General features: G+C 42.8%; 1 pseudogene; it reads right to left on the bottom strand.

Moving 5' to 3' along the window:
* Window positions 1-3,553: 3,553 nt before the first annotated feature.
* The window catches only part of LOC135541674 (von Willebrand factor D and EGF domain-containing protein-like), a 49,978-nt pseudogene continuing 43,291 nt past the window's right edge, over window positions 3,554-10,240 (bottom strand).

Genomic DNA, 10,240 nt, shown 5'->3' with positions numbered 1-10,240 from the left:
TCAAACAGGGCAACTAAGACTCATTTTAATGAGATTTGAAAACCAACGACAAAAGGCTGCTGGAGCCTGTCGTAATTGGCTCAGAGTTGATGCGGTTTGGTGGTGGTTTTATCTGCTTAATCCCCATTTCCTCCTCATCCTCCACCTCCAGTGACTCACATAGTGAATGTCTGTGGCCCCTGGGCTAGGTGAGGCATCCCTCTAACCCCTGTCCCCCTAACTTCCTCACTGCATCATTACCAGGGGCCTCATTTATAAATGGTTTGGTATGCACAGATTTGATCGTAAAATGTTCATGCATATGACAAAAGGTGTACCACAGGGGTCAGTACTGGGACCTGTTCTCTTTACTATTTATGTAAATGAGAATGGTATATCTGTTAAAACTTGTATTATTCATCTGTATGCAAACAACACTGTCATGTACGTCATTGCCCCAACTGTTGACCAGGCTTTGTTAGAGCTGCACAAAGCAAAAGGGGACCATCGCGCTCTTCCAGAAGCGCGGCTGGTGTGTAAAACCCGGTCCGCACTCAAAAAATATGTTGCATAAAGCTTCATGTATAAAAGTAAGCTTTATGGGACATATTTTTGAGTGCGGATCCATCACACCTTTTATGTGTTAGAGCTGCAATCTGACCTTGTTACCTTACAGAAAGCCTTGGTTGGCTTAAAACTTGGATTTATTGCAGGAAGGACTAAATACTGTATATGTTGTTCTCTAGTCCTCACAAGAATGTTTCAGCTGGACTACATGTTTATTCATTGGACGGGTTGACAAAGACTTAATGCCTTAAAAAAGCATATGGATGAGCTAGTTAAAAAGCTACGGCTCCTTTTTTATAAATACAGTTGAAGTCGGAAGCTTACATACACTTAGGTTGGAGACATTAAAACTTGTTTTTCAACCACTCCACAAATTTCTTGTTAACAAACTATAGTTTTGGCAAGTCGGTTAGGACATCTACTTTGTGCATGACACAAGTAATTTTTCCAACAATTGTTTACATAGTGATTATTTCACTTATAATTCACTGTATCACAATTCCAGTGGGTCAGAAGTTTATATACACTAAGTTGACTGTGCATTTAAAAAGCTTGGAAAATTCCAGAAAATTATGTCATGGCTTTAGAAGCTTCTGATAAGCTAATTGACATCATTTGAGTCAATTGGATTTAGTTGTACCTGTGGATGTATTTCAAGGCCTACCTTCAAACTCAGTGCCTCTTAGTTGACATCATGGGAAAATCAAACGCAATCAGCCAAGACCTCAGAAAAAAATTGCAGACCTCCACAAGTCTGGTTCATCCTTGGGAGAAATGTCCAAATGCCTGAAGGTACCATGTTCATCTGTACAAACAATAGTACACAAGTATAAACACCATGGGACCACGCTTCCGTCATACTGCTCAGGAAGGAGACACATTCTATCTCCTAGAGATGAACGTACTTTGGTGTGAAAAGTGCAAATCAATCCCAGAACAACGACAAAGGACCTTGTGAAGATGCTGGAGGAAATAGGTACAAAAGTATATATCCACAGTAAAACGAGTCCTATGTCGACATAACCTGAAAGGCCGCTCAGCAAGGAAGAAGCCACTGCTCCAAACCCGCCATAAAAAGCCAGACTATGGTTTGCAACTGCACAAAGACTGTACATTTTGGAGAATTGTCCTATGGTCTGATGAAACAAAAATTTAACTGTTAGGACATAATGACCATCGTTATATTTGGAGGAGAATTGCAAGCCGAAGAACACCATCTCAACCGTGAATCACGGGGGTGGCAGCATCAGGTTGTGGGGGTGCTTTGCTGCAAGAAGGACTGGTGCACTTCACAAAATAGATGGCATCATGAGGGAGGAAAATTATGTGGATATATTGAAGCAACATCTCAAGACATCAGTTAAAGCTTGGTTGCAAATGGGTCTTCCAAGTGGACAATGACCCCAAGCATACTTCCAGATTTGTGGAAAAATGGCTTAAGGACATCAAAGTCAAGGTATTGGAGTGGTCATCACAAAGCCCTGACCTCAATCCTATAGACAATTTGTGGGCAGAACTGAAAAAGTGTGTGCGAGCATGGAGGCCTACAAACCTGACTCAGTTTGCACCAGCTCTGTCAGGAGGAAATTCACCCAACTTATTGTGGGAAGCTTGTGGAAGTCTACCCGAAACGTTTTACCCAAGTTAACAATTTAAAGGCAATGCTACCAAATACTAATTGAGTGTATGTAAACTTCTGACCCACTGGGAATGTGATGAAAGAAATAAAAGCTGAAATGAATAATTCTCTCTACTATTATTCTGACATTTCACATTCCTAAAATAAGGTGGCGATCCGAACTGACCTAAGACAGGGATTGTTTGCTAGGATACAAATATCAGGAATTGTGAAAAACTGAGTTTAAATGTATTTGGCTAAGGTATATGTAAACTTCCGACTTCAACTGTAATAAACTGTAAAACACTTCTTGCTCGTTCTTGATGATGGTGACACCGTTTCCCAGAATGCAGCAGTCACTACTCTACTCTCCTTTGGATGCCGTCTAACATAGGGACATTTGTTTTATCACTGGCGACAGTTTTAATACTCATCACTGCATCCTGTATCAAAAGGTTGGCTGGTCCTCATTAAAGTCCCATAGATCAAGTCATTACTCCCTATGTGTTCACAAAGCCCTACTACACAAGCTTTCAACTTACCTAACTTTGTGGTTAAAGTATTTTTAAAAATTTATGAGAGACCAAACCATGGTTGGTTAACTCTTGAGATTGCTCGGGCCAAATGAGGTAAATCAGCTTTTAGTTTTAATGCACCTCATTACTGGATCCAACTGCAAAATACACTGGAATTGGATGCTCTGATGCCGCATAGGGAAAATGTCAATATCGATTGGGGAACTATTTGCTGTGGAATGTGGCTGTTTTCTTGATTGTTTGTAGTGCAGTATTTTAGTTTGTTTCTCTGATTTTCATTTGATTTGGTCTATGAATTGCATGTGCAGATTGTGTGTGCAGGTCTCCTTTTGCCAAAGAGACCCTGATCTCAATGGTGACCTGTTTAAATAAAGCTAAAATGTAAAAAAAATATAGACATTACACAAACCACATTTCTTCTCACATTTTAAGAAATGATTGTATGCAGAATGAGGATCGAGACTATGTATTGTACATATGTACAACAGTATAAAATTATAAAACATCAGACAACCAAATAAATAACAATTCCAAGCAAGTTTTTAGTTTGATCGTAAAACTGCCAGTTTGTTCCAGGACTGTTTTGTGCTTTGTTTTAATCTTCTTTTTTAAAGCCAGACTTTAATAGATAAAATAGAGTATTATTGGTTCTAAGAAAAGGTATTATACAAATATTATACATATATTATGTACAGATCATAATCTTTGGAATTGCGACATATATTACAAATTATTTTGAAGAAACAAAAGCCATGGGCATCGAGAATCCTAATATTCAGTGTGGTGGTTCCATTAGGAGTTTCATTGTCTTGTTTCAGCCCAGCATCTTCAGTACATAGTTCACAGACCTCCATCAGCCTCGTGGAATTGGGAGCTGAAAAACACCATACATATTCCGGCCACACTTATTCCACCGTGCATTCATATAGTCTTGAAATGGACCAGCCAATGCAAAAGAGTGGAAAAGCCCCCATCAATAAGAGATTTCTGACTTTCAGGCGTGAGCTTGTTGCTCAGCTTTCAAATTATATTCCCAATTCCTCTCTTGATTCCAGTCACAGTAAGTGTTGGGGTGATGTATCTACTTACCTTATGGGAACACAGGACCCCTGAATATCCTTTCCTGCAGGCACAGACATTAGGGCGGACACATCGGCTCCCATAAAGACGTTTCTGTTCACAGAGTGCTGTAGCAATGACAGAAATCACAATGGAGAAATGACAAATTTGAAATGAAAATCACAATGCAGAGAAGAGAGAGAGAGAGAGAGAGAGAGAGAGAGAGAGAGAGAGAGAGAGAGAGAGAGAGAGAGAGAGAGAGAGAGAGAGAGAAAGGCAGCAGGTGAGGGACGAGTCCTAAATCAGCCTAGCATCCTAATAATGGCATCGTCATAATGACAGAACTAATCTCTCTCTACTCATATTACCATCCTGAGGATTCTGGGTAAGTCCCAGAGAGGGGCCAAAATGGAGCCATGACAACACAGTCGCCATAATCATCCCATCCAACCTCATTACCATGCATAACTAAATGTGAACACTGGGACTGCCTTTGAATTTAAGGCAGGAATGACTTTATTATACACTTGAATACCCCTGTGTGGACTGAATTTTATAGATTTTATTACGCCGTATACTTGGGAGATTTACTTACAGCTATTAGTGGTTTGATAGAAAGAAATAAACAGGGCTGAGGCAGTGTAAACAGATAAACAGAAATGATGAATCATCTTTACGTACGGTGACTTCACTATAAAGGGAGTTAAGTGCTTCCGTTCCTCTCATGACTCCCGAGTCATTCTTCAAAGTCATGTATTGGCTGGTTAATGACTGGGATGCTGAACAAGCTCACGCAGGAACTACTAGTGATACTCTGACGAGATGTAGCTGTCAGTGTGTGTGTGTGCAACCAACACACACCGCGGATTGTTAACGTGGTTGTTGTGGTTGTTGTTGTTGCTGCTGCGATGACCAGATGATAAAAGTTGTTAACGGAGAGCTTGTTAAGCATGGTGGTGGTGAGAGTGAGCTGACGAGGGACGTTTTAGAGACGTATGAAACTGGCAATAAACGTCAATAAAAGAGAACTATTGTAAAATATACTGTGTCCATAAAAATGTATATAGTATGTATAAGCTGGAAGTAGAAGCCTAAGGGTTGTTGTCCACTAGTTCACTCCAATTAGGGGAGGGGTGGTAGGGTTAGGGGAATATAATAAAGGAAAATATACATAAAAATAAATAAATATATATATATATATATTCCCCAAAAATATATGGGGGATTGGAAATTATGTAGACAATTACATTGATGGAAGCCACAATCTAGCTGCAATATTAAAGCTTATCTACCCCTTTAGAAAATAAATAAATAAATAAATAAAGATGTTTATCAGCAGTAACTCTGGGGGAATAACCACTGTCTAAATCGGTATCTCATTGGTATCATAAACCAGCCCAGGACTGTTTGGAGCTGGTCTCAGGAGTCAACACCAGAGGAGGCTGGTGGGAGGAGCTATAGGAGGACGGGCTCATTGTGATGGCTGGAATGGATTGAATGGAACAGTATCAAACACATCAAGCATAAGGAAACCTCAGGTTTGACTTCAAGCCATTACAATGAGCCTGTCCTCCTATTGCTCCCCCCACCAGCTTCCTCTGGTCTACACCTAACAATGTAATTGTAGTAGAGACCTGGCCTATGCTAGACACACGTAACAGGGGAAGGAGACAGAACATTTGTCACAGAGAGAGTTCCACTCTCCACAGAAGAACTAGGGTGGTGGGATGCAATTAACAGACGATTTCAGATAATTAACCTAAACACACCACTCTCTTCAGAGAGGAAGAGTGTGTGTGTGTGTGTGTGTGTGTGTGTGTGTGTGTGTGTGTGTGTGTGTGTGTGTGTGTGTGTGTGTGTGTGTGTGTGTGTGTGTGTGTGTGTGTGTGTGTGTGTGTGAGTGTGTGTGTGTAGGCTCGCGAATGTAGGCGTACTTACGGACTTGGCATAGCATGCCCTGCCAGCCTGGAGGACAGTGGCAAGTGTTATGGCCAACACACTCTCCTCCATTCAGACGCTTCTGTAGACAAGTGACTGGGGAGCGACAACACAACATCAATCAATTCACAAACCACTTGCCAATGAATGAGTTAACTCTGGCTTATGAATGAGTTACGAATAGCTTATGAATGTGTTATGTATGGCTTGTGAACATTCTGAATGTATCGTTCTGAATGTGTTATGTATGGCTTATGAACATTCTGAATGTGTTATGTATGGCTTATGAACATTTTGAATGTGTTATGTATGGCTTATGAACATTCTGAATGTGTTATGTATGGCTTATGAACATTCTGAATGTGTTATGTATGGCTTATGAACATTCTGAATGTGTTATGTATAGCTTATGAACATTCTGAATGTGTTATGTATAGCTTATGAACATTCTGAATGTGTTATGTATGGCTTATGAACATTCTGAATGTGTTATGTATGGCTTATGAACATTCTGAATGTGTTATGTATAGCTTATGAACATTCTTAATGTGTTATGTATGGCTTATGAACATTCTGAATGTGTTATGTATGGCTTATGAACATTCTGAATGTGTTATGTATGGCTTATGAACATTCTGAATGTGTTATGTATAGCTTATGAACATTCTGAATGTGTTATGTATGGCTTATGAACATTCTGAATGTGTTATGTATAGCTTATGAACATTCTGAATGTGTTATGTATGGCTTATGAACATTCTGAATGTGTTATGTATGGCTTATGAACATTCTGAATGTGTTATGTATGGCTTATGAACATTCTGAATGTGTTATGTATGGCTTATGAACATTCTGAATGTGTTATGTATAGCTTATGAACATTCTGAATGTGTTATGTATGGCTTATGAACATTCTGAATGTGTTATGTATAGCTTATGAACATTCTGAATGTGTTATGTATGGCTTATGAACATTCTGAATGTGTTATGTATGGCTTATGAACATTCTGAATGTGTTATGTATGGCTTATGAACATTCTGAATGTGTTATGTATGGCTTATGAACATTCTGAATGTGTTATGTATGGCTTATGAACATTCTGAATGTGTTATGTATGGCTTATGAACATTCTGAATGTGTTATGTATAGCTTATGAACGTTCTGAATGTATCGTTATGAATGTGTTATAAAGTCCTTATGTCAGAACCATTGAAATAAACAGAGTGACACCAGAATATCTTTTGGCATGTTGTAATTGTGTCCATAAACAGGCTCTTGCATAAAGCGCTTCACAAGCGGTTAAACATTCTAGGTGACTACCTGCTGCTATTAAATGCTTGTTTGTGAGCGCCTGCCGTTGGTGAACCACTACACATCCCAAACGCACTGATTAATTGTTTCCGTATGCACACGCCTCCACAGCTAGCGTGGAAGCGTCTGTTTACAGGTGGCCGGTTCAAACTGGAACTCCTGCGGGAGCCCACGGACGTTTACTGCACCGCTTTCCTCTCCATCCAGATGGACAGTCGCAGACAGTCGCGCACCGCCCGCCGCTCACGCACATGGGCTCACATACACCTGCATAAGGGGGGGAGGGCGGGATGTAGAGGGAGAGACTGGAACTTACCATCTCAGCTCCTACACATTAACCAGGATAACGATCCACAGTATCTCACACGGCAGAGAGAGATTGTCAACTGACCCGCGCATTTACTGCACCTGATAGGCGTAATCAATGTTGTGGAGAGGACAGCCAGTTCTACCATGAGCACATTGCTGAAGCTATCACGGCACTAATAACCCATTAGTAGCAGGTTGGTAATGTATAGCTAAATTAAAACCTTCACGTAAAACCCCCTGCATGCATCACTACTCTTAGTCAATAGCACTCCATAGCATCAATTTGACTATACCCAGTCTCCACATGAAGCTCTGAAATGTTGGTTCCTGCTCCCTCGGGCGGGCGCCTCTTACTGGGTGCATCCATCAAATGCTTCCCTCATCCATATGGCTCAATTTACCCGCCAATATGCTGTACATTAACACGGCTCTGGAATTAACTGGCTCCACTGTGTTGAGGGCACTTTGTCAGACTGACACACATATGGTGGTGGGTAATAGATGACGAGGAGGAGGGGTAGAGGACGAAGAGAGGGGGGGGGGTGGAGGAAGAGGAGGTGAATGAGGAGCAGGTGGAGGGGCGGGCCGTGGAGGAGGAGGGGGAGGTGGCGTGGCTTTATTCACTTTTTTCACAGCGCCACCCGATGTATCCCTCGGCGCAGGAGCAGACGCTGTTTCTCATGCATACGCCCCCGTTCTTACAGGGAGGGCTGCAGACAGCTGGGAAACAGCAAGAGATAGAAAGAGAGGGGAGAGATGGAGAAAGAGAGAGAGAGAGAGAGAGAGAGAGGAGAGATGGAAAGAGAGAGAGAGAGAGAGAGAGAGAGAGAGAGAGAGTGGGGAGAGAGAAATAGAGAGAGAGAGAGAGAGAGATGCACCTAAACCTCTGTCAATCTATTGGATTAGTTTTCCTTTAATTCAACAAGTAAATGCACAAGTCAAAACTCCCACAGCAGGCCCATGACTCTGTGCTGTCGTCAGGACAGTATGTGGGCAAGGACATGCGCAGACTGTGTGGCTCAGCTGGTAAGAGTGTGATGCTAGCAACGCCAAGGTTGTGGAGACCACACACTAAAAAACGTACGCAGCCACTTTACTGTAAGTCACGTTGGATAAAAGTGTCTCCTAAGTGCAACAATTAAATGAAGAGTGCAATTTACCGTGCAATTTACCGCTACTGGGCGCCGTAGATGCCCCGGGGACAGACACAGGTGTTCAGACGAAGACAAGTCCCTCCGTTCAGACACATAGGGGAGCACACAGCTGGAGGACAGACACTCAGAACAGTCAACCAATCAACTGACCAATCAATCAATCAATCAATCAATCAATCAAATGTGTTTATAAAGCCCTTCATACATCGACAGTTGTCACACAGTGCTTTACAGTAGCCCAACCTAGACCCCAAAGAGCAAGCAGAAGGACAGAGGAACACACCAGGAAGGGTAGCTTGCTGCATGCGCAACAGCTAATGAGGATCCTAATAAACTAAAAGAAAGTGTCCAGGACCAGAGCTGTACCTGTCTCACAGGAGGGTCCGGTCCAGCCAGACAGACAGGCACACTCATCAGGAGACACACTCTCCTCCGTTGTGACAATGGCGGTTCCACACCACTGCAGAACAGATAGATGGGATAGAGTGAGCAACACAGATACCATATACGTTATTGACGTAGCATTGTTCTGGACAATGTTCTCCACCTATATGGTATACCCCAATTCATGTCGTTAAGTTAAAAAGAATACAAAATTATTTGAATTTTTTCTCTCACACCTTTCAAATCAATGAGGGTTCGGAACTTTTCAGCTAATTATCTCAGAGTCATATTTTGGCAGATAAAACCATATAATTCCAAGGTCACGATATTACTAGAGTGGGTCATGTCATAAACTTTTCTAACCATTTCATTCTGTGGTGAGGAGGGACACAGCTCTATTTCGTTCTGTGGTGAGGAGGGACACAGCTCTATTTCGTTCTGTGGTGAGGAGGGACACAGCCTCATTTCGTTCTGTGGTGAGGAGGGACACAGCCTCATTTCGTTCTGTGGTGAGGAGGGACACAGTTCCATTTCGTTCTGTGGTGAGGAGGGACACAGCCTCATTTCGTTCTGTGGTGAGGAGGGACACAGCTCCATTTCGTTCTGTGGTGAGGAGGGACACAGCTCCATTTCGTTCTGTGGTGAGGAGGGACACAGCCTCATTTCGTTCTGTGGTGAGGAGGGACACAGCTCCATTTCGTTCTGTGGTGAGGAGGGACACAGCCTCATTTCGTTCTGTGGTGAGGAGGGACACAGCTCTATTTCGTTCTGTGGTGAGGAGGGACACAGCCTCATTTCGTTCTGTGGTGAGGAGGGACACAGCCTCATTTCGTTCTGTGGTGAGGAGGGACACAGTTCCATTTCGTTCTGTGGTGAGGAGGGACACAGCCTCATTTCGTTCTGTGGTGAGGAGGGACACAGCTCCATTTCGTTCTGTGGTGAGGAGGGACACAGCTCCATTTCGTTCTGTGGTGAGGAGGGACACAGCCTCATTTCGTTCTGTGGTGAGGAGGGACACAGCTCCATTTCGTTCTGTGGTGAGGAGGGACACAGCCTCATTTCGTTCTGTGGTGAGGAGGGACACAGCCTCATTTCGTTCTGTGGTGAGGAGGGACACAGCTCCATTTCGTTCTGTGGTGAGGAGGGACACAGCCTCATTTCGTTCTGTGGTGAGGAGGGACACAGCTCCATTTCGTTCTGTGGTGAGGAGGGACACAGCTCCATTTCGTTCTGTGGTGAGGAGGGACACAGCCTCATTTCGTTCTGTGGTGAGGAGGGACACAGCTCCATTTCGTTCTGTGGTGAGGAGGGACACAGCCTCATTTCGTTCTGTGGTGAGGAGGGACACAGCTCCATTTCGTTCTGTGGTGAGGAGGGACACAGC

Source organism: Oncorhynchus masou, chromosome 6, assembly GCF_036934945.1.
Source record: "Oncorhynchus masou masou isolate Uvic2021 chromosome 6, UVic_Omas_1.1, whole genome shotgun sequence".
NCBI classification, from domain to species: Eukaryota; Metazoa; Chordata; class Actinopteri; order Salmoniformes; family Salmonidae; genus Oncorhynchus; species Oncorhynchus masou.
The sequence above is the reverse complement of the archived record's forward strand: the minus strand, read 5'-3'. Positions and strand labels throughout refer to the sequence as shown.